An 18,591-nucleotide genomic window follows, 5' to 3' on the forward strand; every position below is an offset into this window, starting at 1 on the left:
AAGTGAACCAACCAAACATATTTTAAACACATTTACCCATGCTGTTGTTATAGGCATTTTCCCAGGTTTTTGTACATTCTTCCAGGTGGCAAGACCATGAAAGGGGGGAAATAAATAGAAATTTGGTGGCCAGCCTAATGAGAAAGAAAGGAATAAGATATATACACACATTCACACAAAAGTCTTGCCAGTCCAGGGAAACTCATGCACCATAACAGAGGTTACAAACATAATATCAGTTGCAAATATAAAACATTTCACTTCTCCACAGCAAGTCATCCAAAAATTACGAGAAAAAAACAGTACAAAATAATTGATTACCAATCACATACACTGTGCCTCTGCACCAGCTAATATTTTAGACTGATATACATGTATAAATTTATACTTGTCCTTTGAGGGTGGTAAAGACGAACGTACGTATGCACGCACAGGAAGAACATACACACTCCATGCAGTTGTTACTCTTGGTCAGATTTAAATTCAGCATCTCCATGGAGTTTCTACAATATGTTCTTCCCATCCTTGCATGGGTCTCCTCCCATAGATGTGAGTACAAACTGTACACTGCACTTCTGGAATATATTGGCACTATATATAGTTAGGTCCAGAATTATTTGGACAGTGACACAATCTTCATGATTTTGGCTCTGCTTGCCGCCACATTGGATTTGAAATGAATCAACTGAGATGCAATTGAAGTGTAGACTTTCAGGTTTAATTCAAGGGGTTGAACAAAAATATCCTGTGAAACGTTTAGGAATTGCAACCATTTTTCTACACAGCCGCCTCATTTTAGGGGCTCAAAAGTACAAATTAACATTACCAGAAATATTATTTTTTTTTAAATACTTTGTAGAGAATCCTTTGCAACTAATGACTGCCTGAAGTCTGGAACCCATGGACAAACGCTGGGTTTCCTCCTTTGTGACGCTTTGCCTGGCCTTTACTGCAGTGGTCTTCAGTCCTTGCTTGTTTGTGGGTCTTTCTGCCTTAAGTTTTGTCTTAAGCAAGTGAAATGCATGCTCGATCGGGTTGAGATCTGGTGATTGACTTGGTCATTGCAGAATATTCCACTTCTTGGCCTTTAAAAACTCCCGGGTTGCTTTCGAAGTATGTTTTGGGTCATTGTCCATCTGTACTGTGAAGCGACGTCCAATCAACCTTTCTGCATTTGGTTTAATCTGAGCAGAAGGTTTATCCCTGAACACTTCAGAATTCATCCGGCTGCTTCTGTCTTCAGTCACATCATCAATAAACACCAGTGACCCAGTGCCTTTGGCAGCCATGCTGATTAATGGTTTGCACCTTGTGGTGAACCCTCTGTATTTGCACTCATGAAATTGGATCACCGATAGGATAAGTGGGATTGAATAAAGCCGCTACTTCTCTATAGGATCTTATTTTTTCTTCGCCATACCCTCTCATCATCAATAAAGTGATCCTTTCCGGTGAAATGCATTTTGTAATATGACAATAGAAATGTACAAAAATTTTGTATCGCCGAGGCCGATTGTAATAAAACGTAATTTAAAGTCACCTTGATGTGACATTCCCAAGCTCTTTATGGTAGACTTAGATACTGATACACCTACTTCCAGGAGAGTGTTCTTCACTTGGGTAGATGTTGTGAAGGAGTTTTTCTTCACCATAGAAAGGATTCTGCGATCATCCACCACTGTTGTATTCCGTGGACATCCAGGCCTTTTGGAGTTCATGAGATCACCAGTGCGCTCTTTTTCTTCAAGAATGTACCAAACCGTTGATTTGGCCACTCCTAACATTTGTGCTATGTCTCTGATGGATTTCTTCATTTTTTTCAGCCTAACGATGATCTGTTTCATTTGCATTGAGAACTTCTTTGACCTCATGTTGTGTTGTTCACAGCAACAGCTCCCAAATACAAATGCCACACCTGGAATCCACTCCAGACCCTTTACCTGCTTATTCGATTAATGGATTAATGCTCGATTATTCACAATAATTGGCATCTGGTCGAGAATGATCCTTTACTCACGGACGTCTCGACCAGACGCCCAATTGTTTCTTTCCGTCGCAGTCAGAATCTGAGAGACGTACTTGTTAAGGGGAGGTTTTCTTCCCATTCTGAGTCAGGAGATTGGCTAACAGCATCTTTACCGAAAGGGAATTATAGATGTGGCCAATGTAGGTTTTGTGATCTACTTTTGCGAACAAGGTACCTAAAATTGGGGGGCTGTTCGTTCTACGTAGATGACATGATTACCTGCAAATCGCAATTTGTGGTCTATGTGATTTTCTGTCCGTGCAAAAAATTCTATATAGGCAAGACAATACGCCAGATGCAGAAACGCTTTAGTCAACATGTGAGATCCTTAGACACAGGAAAGGGCTGCCCAAGATTCATGCAGCATATGAACAAGTGCCATGGTAACAATTACAGGACACTGCGTTTCGCAGGATTAACTCAGATTAAATTGTCCCCATCGGGGGGGAGACAGGCATGGCACCCTATTAAGAAAAGAGGCTGAATTTATTTTAAAAACGGAGGCACTGGGACCGCTGGGTCTGAATGACTGCAATGATCTTAGTTCCTTTTTAATGTAATCATTGTTTAAATTTGTTGAATAAATTTCATACTACATGCACACTGTTAGATCTTAAGTATCTTGTTACCTATTTTCTGTGCACTCTTGTGTTCCTTTTTATGTTTTTCCTTTATTGCACTTGTAAGCTCTCATTATGCGTGTTATAAAAGGAGCAATGAGGAAGTGACGTGTCACCCTTGACAAAGCGCTCTCAGCGTGAAACGGTCGTTGGCATCTTTCATATCATCATTGACCGAGATCTATTCAAATAAATCCTTTCTATTGCCACTGCGGTGAGTGCCTCGCATATTTCTCCTGTTCATCATCAAGTTCTGCATATGTGCTTTCCTTCCACCGATGAGCACCCTGCCGGCAACATACTCGACAGCTGTATCCCATGTGTTTTGAGCCACATTACTTGCATATGTGAGTCTATGTTTTGCCCTGCACTTGGAGTAGTGCCAACCCTCTTTTTTCTCCCTTGAATCATTTAGGAATTACAGCTCTTTAATATGTAGCTGCCTCTTTTTCAAGGGACCATAGGTAATTGGACAATTATCTCAAAAACGATTTAATGGGCTGCATGGGCTATTCCCTCATTAATCCATCATCGAATAAGCAGGTAAAGGGTCTGGAGTGGATTCCAGGTGTGGCATTTGCATTTGGAAGTTGTTGCTGTGAACAACACAGATCATCGTTGGGCTGAAAAAAATTAAGAAATCCATCAGAGACATAGCACAAATGTTAGGAGTGGCCAAATCAACGGTTTGGTACATTCTTGAAGAAAAAGAGCGCACTGGTGATCTCATGAACTCCAAAAGGCATGGATGTCCACGGAATACAACAGTGGTGGATGATCGCAGAATCCTTTCTATGGTGAAGAAAAACCCCTTCACAACATCTACCCAAGTGAAGAACACTCTCCTGGAAGTAGGTGTATCAGTATCTAAGTCTACCATAAAGAGCTTGGGAATGTCACATCAAGGTGACTTTAAATTACGTTTTATTACAATCGGCCTCGGCAATACAAAATTTTTGTACATTTCTATTGTCATATCACAAAATGCATTTGACCGGAAAGGATCACTTTATTGATGATGAGAGGGTATGGCGAAGAAAAATAAGATCCTATAGAGAAGTAGCGGCTTTATTCAATGCCACTTATCCTATCCGTGATCCAATTTCATGAGGGCAAATACAGAGGGTTCACCACAAGGTGCAAACCATTAATCAGCATGGCTGCCAAAGGCACTGGGTCACTGGTGTTTATTGATGATGTGACTGAAGACAGAAGCAGCCGGATGAATTCTGAAGTGTTCAGGGATAAACTTTCTCCTCAGATGAAACCAAATGCAGCAAGGTTGATTGGACGTCGCTTCACAGTACAGATGGACAATGACCCAAAACATACTGCAAAAGCAACCCGGGAGTTTTTAAAGGCCAAGAAGTGGAATATTCTGCAATGACCAAGTCAATCACCAGATCTCAACCCGATCGAGCATGCATTTCACTTGCTTAAGACAAAACTTAAGACAGAAAGACCCACAAACAAGCAAGAACTGAAGACAGCTGCAGTAAAGGCCGGGCAAAGCATCCCAAAGGAGGAAACCCAGCTTTTGGTGATGTCCATGGGTTCCAGACTTCAGGCAGTCATTAGCTGCAAAGGATTCTCTACAAAGTATTTAGAAACATTTTTTTATTTCTGCTAATGCTAATTTGTCCAATTACTTTTGAGCCCCTAAAATGAGGAGGCTGTGTAGAAAAATGGTTGCAATTCCTAAACGTTTCACAGGATATTTTTGTTCAACCCCTTGAATTAAACCTGAAAGTCTACACTTCAATTGCATCTCAGTTGATTCATTTCAAATCCAATGTGGCGGCATGCAGAGCCAAAATCATGAAGATTGTGTCATTGTCCAAATAATTCTGGACCTAACTTTATATAGTGCCAATATATTCCAGAAGTGCAGTGTACAGTTTGTACTCACATCTTTGGGAGGAAACCCATGCAAGGATGGGAAGAACATATTGTAGAAACTCCATGGAGATGCTGAATTTAAATCTGACCAAGAGTAACAACTGCATGGAGTGTGTATGTTCTTCCTGTGCGTGCGTACGTTCGTCTTTACCACCCTCAAAGGACAAGTATAAATTTTTACATGTATATCGGTCTAAAATATTAGCTGGTGCAGAGGCACAGTGTATGTGATTGGTAATCAATTATTTTGTACTGTACTTTTCTCGTAATTTTTGGATGACTTGCTGTGGAGAAGTAAAATGTTTTATGTTTGCAACTGATATTATGTTTGTAACCTCTGTTATGGTGCATGAGTTTCCCTGGACTGGCAAGACTTTTGTGTGAATGTGTGCATACTTCTTATTCCTTTCTTTCTCATTGGGCTGGCCACCTAATGTTCTATTTATTTCCCCCCTTTCATGGTCTTGCCACCTGGAAGAATGTACAAAAACCTGGGAAAATGCCTATAACAACTGTGAAAACAATGCCGCAATAGATTTTGAGATAGGATTTTTTTCAGCTGAGATATTTAACTTTAAAGTTATCATCTTCATTATCGGCTACTGCCAGTGTTAGCATTAAGCAATATGTACCTCGCGGGTAAAATCCTAAATATATGCGTGTGTTTGTGAGCTTGGGAATGTCACATCAAGGTGACTTTAAATTACGTATTATTACAATCGGCCTCGGCGATACAAAATGGACCATGTAATTTTCATTTTTGTACATTTCTATTGTCATATCACAAAATGCATTTGACCGGAAAGGATCACTTTATTGATGATGAGAGGGTATGGCGAATAAAAAATAAGATCCTATAGAGAAGTAGCGGCTTTATTCAATGCCACTTATCCTATCCGTGATCCAATTTCATTGTCAACTGTTAAAAGAACTATTTATCGTTTCGAAATAACCAGTAAATTAAAGCACCAAGATCCAAACATGTTAGTAATGACGAAAAAGCTTTAGATGTTCTTCTCACTGTACATGATAATCCTCATACATCTGTCTCGAGTGGAGCACAACAAAATTATATCAGCGCCACATCAGTCCATAGAATTTTGAAGAGGCATCATTATCATCCTTAAAAAATACGTTTAGATCAGGAGCTGTCCAAAGAGGATTATGGCAGAAGAGTGGAATTTTGCGATACAATGATGACACGATGGTGCCGTAGGGTGCGCGCGCACGATCGTGCCCGCTCTTAAAGGGCCAGCATGCACACCTGAATTCAGTACAAAATTAGCCCATTAGCACCCTGGACTATAAGAGGGGCCCAGCCCCTTCCTGCCTTGCCTGAGCCTTATTGTCGTTACCCTTGTCTGTCTATGAAAATGGTCTCCTAAGTGTTTTCCAGTTCCCAGTGTTTCCCGTTCCTGCTACCTGTAACCTGTATCCTGTGCTATCCTGGTCAAGTGCCGTGTTGAGCTGAAGTCGTTCTGTGTTGTGTATAACTGTCCTGCTACACCACGCCTGGCGCCTGCCTGCTGCCTAGTGTTAGCCGAGCCTGTCTTGCTACTGTCTGAGCTACCACAGGTACACTATATGAACTATAGACTGTGACCTATGTCCTGTTCGCCAGCCGCCATACCGTCAAGGCAGTATGGCCCAATGAGTCCGCGTAGCCAACGTGACAGTAGGCTCAGGCCATGGACCCCGCTGGTCAATCCAAGACCATGATTACCTCATAAGAGATGCGGGCGGATATGTTAGACCTCCCGTCTCGACAGGACCAACTTCCTCCAGACCTTGATCATTATAGCACGTCGTACCTCCTACAACACCTCCTGGCAGTACTGATCTTCCGACTACACCTCCTGGCAGTGCTGATCCCCGATTTTCTTTGCCACTTCCAGACCGCTATGATGGAGACGCGTGGACCTGCCGAGGATTTTTGAACCAGTGCCAGATCCTGTTTAGCCTGTATGCAAGGGCATTCTCGTCTGATGGCACAAAGGTCGCTTTCATCGTCTCTCTCCTCACTGGCAGGGCCCTTGCATGGGTGAACTCTATCTGGGAGAGACAAGGACCAGACACCCGTGACTTCCAGGCATTCCTACGGACATTTTGAATGGTGTTTGAGAAGCCTGGATGAGTCCTGTCTGCAGCCGCTTCCTTGCTGAACCTACGCCAGGGAGACACCTCCGTGGGCGAGTACGCCATCCTCTTCCGCACCCTGGCGGGAGAACTGTTGTGGAACAATGAAGCCCTGGTGGCTACATTCTGGCAGGGACTGTCTCCTAAGATTACGGACGAGCTTGCCGCCCGAGATCTACCGTCTACCCTGGATGACCTCATCCTTCTGGCCGCCTGAATTGATGTAAGGATCCGAGAACGACTCCAAGAGGCTCGTCGGGAGGGAGGACTCCCTAGTCCGGTTCCTACTTTGCAGCAACCCCTTCTGTCCTCAGATGCTGATCCTCCTAAGGAGTCTGTGAGAATGGACCAGGTTAAGCTTTCTACCCATGAGAGACAACGCAGACGCACCTCGGGACTCTGTATATAGCGGCCCCGGAGGCCATCTTGTGCGTCTGTGTCCCCAAAAGCCCCAGAGCCTAGGGATGGTGGGAGAGACAACCCGGAGTAAAGAAGGACTTTCTTCTAAATTGTCCATTTATGTTTGTGATGTGGTCTATCTTGATGACATCTTGAGTTTTTTTCTCCAGATCCAATGACTATTCAGAGACATGTCCGTCAAGTTTTGCTACAGTTAAGGGAAAATCGCCTGTACGCAAAGTTGGAGAAGTGCGTGTTGAGAAAGATGCTCTACCCTTCCTGAGCTACACCATCTCGAATCAAGTTCTCAAGATGGATCCTGAAAAGGTAAAGTCCATCCTGGAATGGCCACGCCCTCAAGACTTTGGGGCCATACAGCGCTTCCTGGGATTCGCCAATTTCTACAGACAGTTCATTACAAACGTCTCCTCACTGACATCTCTTATCTCTAACCTCACCAAGAAAGGCATGAATGCCAAGCCGTGGACTCCGGAAGCAGAGGCCGCATTTATTAGCCTGAAGTGTGCTTTCACGTCAGCCTCTATCCTCCATCATCCAGATGTTTCTCGACAGTTCTCGTTGGAGATGGACGCCTCCTCAGTCGGTGCTGGTGCACACCTGTTCCAGAGAGGTTACAAGGGCAAGTCAATGGTATGTGGCTATTACTCTAAGCTCTTCTCTTCTGCAGAACGCAACTACTCGATTGGGGATCGGGAGTTACTGGCCATCAAATTGGCTCTGGAGGAGTGGAGACATCTATTAGAGGGAGCAGTTCATCCCATCTTGATATTTACGGACCACAGGAACCAGACTTATCTCCAGACGGCCCAACAACTGAATCCCCGTCAGACCAGGTGGTCGCTGTTCTTTGCCCAGTTCCAGTTTGAGCCCCACTACCGTCCGGCCGACAAGAATTTGAGGACCGATGCCTTGTCCAGGTCATTCGAGACAGAGGACACTATGGAGTCTCCACAGAGTATCATTAACCCATCCTGCATCATCCCTATCAACCCTCTGCAAGTTAGAGACATTCCCTCGGGGAGGACTTTTGTGCGTCTGGCTGATAGAAGAAGAATCCTCCACTGGGGACACAGTTCCAAATTGGCAGGTCACGCGGGTGTCCGTAAGACCCGAGACCTGATTGCTTGTCAGTTCTGGTGGCCAACGCTGCCCATAGACATCACAGACTTTGTCTACTCCCGCACGGTGTGTGCAGCAAATAAAGTTGCCCACTCCAAACCGGCGGGCCTGTTCCAGCCACTGCCTGTGCCGGGTGCCCCCTGGCAACATATTGCTATGGACCTGCCTCTCTCTGCTGGTTTCAGTACGGTCTGGGTGGTGGTGGATCGATTTTCCTGGATGGCTCATTTCGTTCCACTGAACGGACTACCGTCCGCTTCCCGACTGGCCAATCTCTTCGTCCAACACATCTTCCATCTGCACGGCTTGCCTCTGCATATTGTGTTGGATCGGGGGGTTCAGTTCACCTTGAAGTGGGTGCAGCGGCTTCCTTGGGATGAGTTCTCGTACAACAACCACGCTAGTAAGTCCACCGCTGAGTCCATTCTTCATTGTCTATGGCCAACACCCTCGAATACCTCTTGCTGTTTCCACTATGTCCCAGGTGCCTGCAGCTGACTATGCATTCAGGGACTTTCTACAAATCTGGCAGCAGACCCGATCTTCTATTCTGCTGGCGGTCGACCGCATGAAAAGAAAGGCAGACACAAGAAGATGAGAGCCTCCTCAGTTTCTTCCAGGCACTAAGGTCTGGCTGTCCTCTAGGAATATCCAGCTGAGGGTGCCATCATACAAGTTTGCTCCCTGGTTCCTTGGACCCTTTGAGATTTTGCAACAAATCAACCTTGTTTCCTACAAGCTTCGGCTGCCTCCTACCCTCATGATCCCCAACTCCTTCCATGTCTCCCTGCTGAAGCCGTTGATCTTGAACTGCTACTCCAAGACTTCCAATCCTACTGTGGCTCCCAGCAGTTTATCAGACTTTTGTGGTTAAGGAGATCCTGGACACCTAGAGAGTGGGTGGAAGAACCTTTTATTTGGTGGATCGGAAATGGTTTGGTCCTAAAGAGAGGTCCTGGGAGCCAGAAGAGGACCTCAATGCCCCTACCCTCCTGAAGAATTTTCTCTCTCGTTCTGGCCACAAGAGGAGGGGACGTAAGAGGGAGGATACTGTCATGCCCATGGCCGCGGGCCGTCAGGCTTACTCACTTCCTGACGCCCGCAGCCATGAATCTGTGATTGCTGGTCCCCATCTCCTCCTCAAGAGATTCCAGCGCTCACTTCCGTTTCTCCCAGACGGGTCCCGTAGGGTGCGCGCACAAGCTCTTGTCCGCTCTTGTAAGGCCAGCGTGCGCACCTGAATTCAGTACAAAATTAGCCCATGAGCACCGTGGACTATAAGAGGGGCCCAGCCCCTTCCTGCCTTGCCTGAGCCTTGTTGTCGTTACCCTAGTCTGTCTATGCAAATGGTCTCCTAAGTGTTTTCCAGTTCCCAGTGTTTCCCGTTCCTGTTACCTGTAACCTGTATCCCGTGCTATCCTGGTCAAGTGTCGTGTTGAGCTGAAGTCATGCTGTGCTGTGTACCACGCCGGTCCTGCTACACTACGCCTGGACCTAACTGTAAGTGCCAATATATCTTTCTACCTAGTTTTGCCCCTTTTCTGAACTACATGCTCCGTTGACTTGTGAAGGAAGAGTCTAAATCCCTTGCATGCAGTAACTTCCATGGCTAGGTAGCTACCAAGCAGTTCACAATAAATGATTCAGTACAACTTGTAATTTTTTTAAATTCAATCCCTGCTCCCTCTCGGTTTATGAATCTAGATGGCAGTCTTATTTGTGATTGACAGCTCATACATGCACGCTCACACAGAAAAGGCTGTCTATTATTGAGGACTACCTTCTGGATTCATAAACTGAGAAGGGGCAGAGATTTAATTCAATAAATTACAAGTTATATTGAATATTTTCCCACCAAACTATAAACAGTTTTACTCTACTCAGCTCCTTCCGCTCTCTGACATTCTGCCTGCAGATAGCACTATCAATGTGACAGGTTTTCTTTAAGATAGCAGAAGTTTGGTGCAGCTGAGGATACTATAAAAAGATTACATATAGCTACTGAATTACACTACAAGGATTGAGGAACATTGTCATAAATAAATTTTTGGGGCGGAGGTAAGCTTTAACACCCTTTTATTATTTGTTTCTGTTTAGCATCCACAAAGACATTTGAGGTTATGATTTATTTATTTTTTATTTATAATACCCCAATAAATGCAAGAAGACGGCATCCTTTTCCTCAACAGTTCCACTTCTCTAATTTATCACTTGTAACATTTGTAGTTTGTAAAAATGATCATTGTACAACGGCACACAAAGTCTGTTCTGTGTGCTGTGTATCAGAGATATTGTCCCCATGAAGACCTTTTTCTAGGGGAGTATACCTCCGTAATAAAGCACCTGATGGGGTTTTGCAAGAAAAACAGAAAAAGCCTCTGTATGGATAAGGAAACATAAAGTGGTATAGTGGGACCCTATAAAAGTCTTTGCACTACTTGGAGGTTTTAGGAAGCCATAATAGACCCATGTGCACAAGGCTTGAAGCTACAAAATACCGTACCATTGAAGCTTAAGAGAATAGCAACACTTGTCCAATGGTTAATAACCCTTGAAGATCAATTAACATGTAATGTTCTTGTAGATGTATGTGCCTTGAGGCATGTCTATTGATGTTTCGTTATAGGCGACTTAACCTATACTTGTACTTAAGTTACTAAATGAAACTCTAACATTTAAAGGGATCGTCCCCCCTTTTTTTTTTTTTTTAAATTGCTCATTTATAGAATAGGAAATCATACAGTTTTCTGAAGTACATGTATTAGAAATTCTGCTCACATCCCTTTCTTATAACAATGTAGTAGTCCCCTGACTTTGCACAGTAGAAAGGTATCGCTCACAGATCAGTCCTGTGTAATGCATCGGAATATGGCATTAGTCATGCAACCCCTCTTTGCACACATACATCATGTGACCCCAAGCATTTAATTAGCAACAAGCTTATATAAAAATTTGTAGAAGAAATATGCGGCACTCACCAAAAATCGTATTAAAAATCTTTTATTGTGATCCTCATAAGTATCACAGCGGAGGGACTTGCAGGGCTGCACACAAAAGAATGGCCGTTCCATGTAGAGCTTGCTTCGTTGGGCTCTACGCAAAACAACCGTTGCCTTGGGTGCAGCCTGGCATTTCTCTCCGCTGTGATACCTATGAGGATTGTTAACGCAATAATTTGCCAAAATATATTAGACTGAAATTTGTAATGGGTATGTCAACCAATACCCGCCCTCCAATGATTTATCCAGTTTCCAAATCATAGGTGATCTATATATATATAGTGACTGCCTCCACTTGTTGTTCTTGCACTCCTCCCACTCTGCCCTGGGTGATTTTAATCAGTTCAATGCTGGATCCTACCATCCCCAGGTATATATGTAGGCTTAGTCCCAGTTCTGGGTGTATGTGCAGCGTAGGTTCCCACCTTACAGAGGTCGCCTTGTCGTGGCAGGTGGGCTAACACTTTTTGATCAAAATGTGCACTAAGAACCTCCCTATTTGTAGGTAGATTTAGCTTTAGTGCATATCTATTTATATTTAGTGGTTTAGGTGGCATTAGTGTTGCAGGGTGCTGTCGCCATTTTTTTTATATCTGCTATATATATATATATATATATATATATATATATATATATATATAGAGAGAGAAAAACATAGAACACAGCAACGGCACCAGGACTTCAGAGTAGATGAAAGCAAAAGTGGATTTTATTCACCTCAGTACAGCAACGTTTCGGTTCAACAGGAACCTCTTTGCTGTACTGAGGTGAATAAAATCCACTTTTGCTTTCATCTACTCTGAAGTCCTGGTGCCGTTGCTGTGTTCTATGTTTTTCTCTATTGGATGTTGGGGAATTGATTCACCCCCAGGCAACGAGCACATGGCCTGATTTTCTGGAGACTATTGGAGTGCTGTGTTCATCTACTATTGGACTGTATATATATATATATATATATATATATATATATATATATATATATCTCTGAGAGAAAAGATGACACAACAGACCCCATGCTTGTATGCTCAAAATCCTTCCCTGCCCTTTATTGCCAAACTCAATTACAATAATATCATTCAGAAGGGGCGTAGGCTTGAGGTTAAGCAATCAGTAGCAATGTGACAATATTTCAAACTCAGCCAATTACATTCATACGATACATTCCAGAATCATCATTATAATTCTTCACACATCAGGTTTGCAGCTGGCCTATCTCTCTTGGCAAGAATATTCCTGTAAGATGGGGGAGACATTCTCACATGCATATTTACCCTCCTCCCATCTCACTCCCTGCTCCTTCCTTCCATGCCTCGTATGGGAACCAAGGTCAAAGATAGCACAGCTTAGAAACATGAAAACCTGTCTTAAAGAAGTAATGATTTTCTTATTCATTACAAAAGAAACAAGATGAAGACTCCAGACAAGATGGCCGGTGCACAAAATTAAATACCGTATATGTCGGCGTATAAGACGACTGGGCGTATAAGACGACCCCCAACTTTTACCCTTAAAATATAGAATTTAAGATATACTCACCATTTCGTGCAGGAGCGCTTCACTATGGCCATCGGCGGCAGGACCCAGGACTCTGTCTCTTTGAACTCGCGCATGCGCAGATAGGCGAGGTACATGATGGGGTTAATTACTATTAATGTGAGGAACATGGAGGGTAAATTCATCGCACCTCGCGCCTCACATTAATAAGTGAATGAAAGGCGTGTTTATTTCATTTTTTTACAGCGTACACATCATAAATGATGCAAAAACATTGTTGTCCGCGCCATTACTGAATGTGTGTATTTTATGTATTGAGACTTATTTTAATGTTTATTGTAAAAAAGGTGAAGGTGTATTTTTTTTAAAATGTAACCATACTTTGTTTTTACTTTATTTTTAAACTTTAATGTACTGACATATATCAGATATGTGCCAGTACATTAGCCTGTGGACGGATAGCACACAGGCAGTTGTTAGGACATACTTGGGTATATCCTAACAACAAGAGATATGGTCAGACAGCCCTGGGGTCCGTCAATAGACCCTGGGCTGTCTGCCCATATATGGTATGGCCCTCGATCGCGTCACAGGAATTCCCTGTGACGCGATCCAGGGGCATCCCCCCTTCTCACTTTCCCCTGAATGCTGCAGTCAGCTGTGATCGCAGCATTCACGGGAATAACGGCGGAGATGAGAGGTTCTCTGATCTCCGGCGTTATAGAGCGGGGCTGCGGCTGTGTAATACAGCCATTGCCCCGCTCCTGACAGGAAGTGCGCGCGCGGTCAGCATGAGGAGATGCGGCCGGCGCTGCACTAATGAGCGGCAGTTCAGGCACTGAAGACAACATGGGGGTGCTTTGTAGCGCGCCCGCCATGTTCTGTCTTCAGTGCCGCAGATCATTAGTGCAGCGCCGGCCGCATCACATGATGCTGACCCCGCGCGCATATGTCAGGACTCAGGAGCGGGGCTGTGGCTGAATTACACAGCCGCAGCCCCGCTCTCATAGTCATGTGTACTATACTGAGCTGTGCGGCTGCAACGTGCATCCCTAATATCCGACAATATCCGGCATATAAGACGACCCCACACTTTTGACATTTTTTTAAGGGTGTAGAAAGTCGTCTTGTACGCCGATATATACGGTAATTTAAACATGATTTTAATCACTTTCACAAGGATCACACTCAAAGATTTTTGATACAACTTTTGGGGATTGTCGCTTCTTTCTTCTACGAACTTTTAATCTATTTAATGTATGGCATTGCTTTGATTTTGCTGAGCACCCCTGTAGTTTTTTGTGGACCCCATGCCCTACCGCCCCGAGTTTGGTGTATATCAGATCACAGAATACTGCCATACACTCTTCTACCCTAGTTTAAACAAGGTTAGATTACATACAAGTGTTGAGGCAACATAGAGGTTACATATAGGACTGATGGTGAAATAATAATGACTGTGCCTGAATTTGCTTACAAGCCCTACAAAAAACTGATGCTGTATAACCATATTTAGAAAAATAATATTTGAACTTTATTGAAGACATACATTATAAAACATCATTAAAATTTGGATGAAGTTTAAAAACGTATGAAGTGCTTATAATTGTACTTCAGTATACATAGAAACATCTGACTAAAAGATCTAAAAACTTGTGAAAATGGACTGTATATATAATACATACAAGCTCATCAAGGTAAAAAAATAATATATACAAAACATGCTTCTAGAAATGTAAAAATAAATAAAAGATATACTGTTACATTACATCAATAAATAAAATAAGTGAGAAAACAATTAATTTAGATTATATACATAATACATATAATGTGAATAAAAAAAGAAATAATATATTTCATGATAATTTCATGACAAAACACTATAAATAAATCCATGATGAATGATAACAAAGAATATATAATTAATAAATCCATATTGTTTAATTACTTAAAATACATTCATGAAGTACTACAACAATTAAATATAAATTAATGTATATATTGGTTACAATATATATTATTTTTGTGGTTTAAGTTAGAGACAGCGCTCTGAACAGCTTATACCCTCTTATGTCTGTATGTAATTGTTATTTTCAACATGTATTTCGACCCTCATGTCCTAGTGCGTATGCTTTGCGCGTCCCTGGAGACGGAGGTCGTGAAGGGCGTCTTTCATGGTTCCGCCAGATACAGTGTTGCATCATCACTTGCCCCTGTATGACGTCACCTGACGCTGCATCAAGTTCTCCATGTACTCTGTACAGGAGAGCATGCGCCAATCACGGGCAGCACCCTTATGTGCGATATGCTTGTGCCTATTGGTCAGTGGTCATTTAAATAGACAGGTAACACACTTAGCACCACACCCGGAAGAAGGCACGCCGAAACACGTGTCAGGGTGGACACAACATATAAGAGCACCCACATTTATTGGGTCAGTTAACAGTACTAATATTAGTCATTTTGCACTCTGCTATTTTTCACTTTGCTTGACTTAAGGTATGTTTGATGACTTTCGCTATCTATGACCTTCCACCCCAAATCCCAATAAGAGACCACAACTTGAATTTTGGTGTAAAGGCCACAGCAGCCAGTTATTAAATACACACCTTTTTTTATGCGAGAAAATAGCATAACCATAAAACATCATAAAACACTCCATAATAAACATCCAGCTCTATTCTTCCAACATTCTCCAGTTAAAGGATCCTTGAAGGCACTTCAGGCATTAAATAAAAAACTCCATCCTTTCCTTGTTAGGTCTGGACTTATTGCCCTACAGCCGTGCTGCACCTGACCCGAGGGCACCAACCATCTCCAAGACCTCTCTCTCCCTTCCTGGGGACCCTGCCCATCAGGAATGTATGCAATATCATCTGGGTAACCACTACCCAGCCCCTCCAATACTAGCCAGGGTTAAACGCCCCGAGTTCTTTTTCAACAATCTCCAATGTTGATTCTCCTTCTTCCCATTACGTACCTTCAAAGACCCCTCCTCCTACCGCCACGACAATCATGTGTGACCCCTTACACATGATTGTCCCTCCACAACTGCAGGGCTTTCTCCATGGCGTCCTTGATGTCCAGAGTCCACATATCCAGACCCACCTTGTTCAAATGCACGCCATCCGCTCTCAGGAAACCAACCTCTTTGCCCTCCAACTCTTTATGCCGCACCACAACACCGCCATTACGCACCACAAATCTGCCAACCACTTTGTTCACCTTTGCTCTGGCTTTATTTAAGCTGTGAACTGAACGGGCCTGACGCCACACCTTGCGAGCAACAATATCCGACCAGACAATCAGCAATCCAGGAAAAGATGACCATAAACCGCAACAGATCTATCTTCACATTCCGCACCAAATCCCTAGACGACCGAATCCCTAAGTCATTGCCTCCCAGATGCACGACCAGAATATCAGGCGCCCTGTCCAAACCTGCGTAAAACTGGAGCTCTGGCAACAACCTGCACCACAGCATGCCCCGCAGACCCAACCATCTGACCTGAACCTCTGAATGATCCAGGCCCAACTGCCGTCCAGCCGGACGAAAATCAGCACGCACACCTCCCCAGTGCACGTAGGAGTGCCCAATGATCCATATCAAGAAGGGACCCGCACCTAAAACAACACAAAAACAGTCATGTAACAACTCCATATCCACCTCCAGCACAACTTCTCCCCACCGCCTCAAAGCAAATGAGGCCGCACATACAACCTATATCGGTCTGACTCCCACCTACCGATCTTCTTAACCATCGCCGGGGATAAACCCCACCTAGCTGCTTCCGTAGCTGCACCAATTCTAAAAGAGTGAGAGCTAAAACCTGCTCCACCTCTGCCAGACAACAGGATACATTTTTTGAAAACCTGTGAAAACTGGAATTTTGACAAAGACAAACCATCTGAATGAACCAACAAGGATGCCGGCCCCTCCGGCCTCACCGCAACAAACTCCCGAAAACAGTGAACCGGGCACACCCGCGACCCTGGTAATTCATACAAGCGCACCAAAAAACCTCTCCCTTCTTGATCTGTTTTGATCTACGAAGCAAGCAAGATAAGCAGGAGCCATCCAATTCAACATCCGCGTACAATAAACCCCCTGCCCCACGCTTACTGGCTGACACCAACTCCGATATCCTGAAAGCCCCAAAGAACGCCAAAGAAAAAGCCAGTGTAAATAACCGCGCTTCAAACGCTGAAACACAAACATCCTTCAATAAATCACAAATTGCTACCAAAATCTCAAATGACACCGGCTTTCTATGATCCCTAACTGCAGAACTCCTCCTGAAACCCTTCATTGCCTGCCGAACCAGAAAAGACTTAGTCACGTCCTGTTCACCTTTTATCTTGAACCAAAACGTCAACGCCGACAAACTCCTAGCAACCACTGCTGCAGACACCCCCTCACTGTACGCATTTCCTATATAGTATAACAAACACGCCGGCCGATCTGAAATCCCCGCCTGCGCATTTGCCAACAAAGCCTCCCATACCTGCCATACCGCACTGTACCTCTTCCACGTAACTGCACTAACAGACCTCTCCACGAGCGAAATCGCCATTGTCACACCACCTTCCACAGATGCTCTGGACAAGGCAGGCCATGAGACTCCGCCCCCGGCGCCAGCAGACGAAACCTGTCCCACTGTTGATGAGAAAGGGAATCAGCCACAGAATTAAGCACCCCAGAAATATGAACTGCCACAAAATGTGCATTCAACATCAAGCCTCTCAAAACTAAATGTCGTAATAGTCGCACGACTGGCGGAGAATTAGCCGTCTGCGCATTAACGGCCTGAACCACACCTAGATTGTCACCTAGAGTGTGAAACGCACTCTCCGGTCCCGCAGACAATCCCCCCACAACTCCGCAGCCACCACAATCGGGAACAGTTCCAGCAGAGCCAAGTTTCTGACGAAACCGCATTCATGCCATGCACTTGGCCAAACCCTGCACACCACTGCCCCTGGAAATAAGCCCCAAATCCACATGCACCTGATGCATCTGTATACAGCTCCAAATCCACACTAGACACCGGCTGATACATGAGCACCGACCGCCCATTGTAGCTCTGCAATAACTCCCCCCACACCAACAAATCAACTTTCAACTCCGCCGACAACCTAATAAAATGATGAGGAGAATGCACCCCTGTGGTAGCACTTGCCAATCGCCTGCAAAACACCCGCCCCATGGGCATAATCCTACAAGCGAAATTCAAATGACCCAACAAGGATTGCAAGTCCCGCAACTGGATCTTCTTCCTGCGCAGCGCACTCAACACCAGCTCTCTCAACTCCAACAATTTATCATCAGGCAAGCGACATTCCATGTTATCTGAATCGATCATTATCCCTAAAAACTTGATGACCGTCGTGGGTCCCTCAGTTTTTTCAGGCGCCAGAGGTACCCCAAAATCCTTTGCCACTTGTTCCATAGTATGTAGCAATCCTGCACACACATAGGTACCCGGCGGACCGATAAACAGGAAATCATCCAGATAATGAAGTGCAGATGGCACCTGCGCCTCCCGACGAACACCCACTCCAAAAACGTGCTAAACATCTCAAAATAAGCGCATGAAATGGAGCAGCCCATCGGGAGGCAACAATCTACAAAATATTCCTCCTGCCAATAACATCCCAGCAAACAAAAACTATCCGGATGCACCGGCCATAAACGAAAAGCGGTCTCAATGTCAGTTTTTGCTAACAGTGAGCCCTTCCCGTACTTGCAAACCCAAACAACCGCCGCATCAAAGGAAGTGTAACTGACCGCGCACAGTGCCGGATCAATGCCGTCATTCACCGACTCGCCTTCCGGATAAGACAAGTGATGAATAAGGCGGAACTTATTCACCTCCTT

The sequence above is a fragment of the Rhinoderma darwinii genome, chromosome 4 (genome assembly GCF_050947455.1).
Source record: "Rhinoderma darwinii isolate aRhiDar2 chromosome 4, aRhiDar2.hap1, whole genome shotgun sequence".
Classification (NCBI taxonomy): domain Eukaryota; kingdom Metazoa; phylum Chordata; class Amphibia; order Anura; family Rhinodermatidae; genus Rhinoderma; species Rhinoderma darwinii.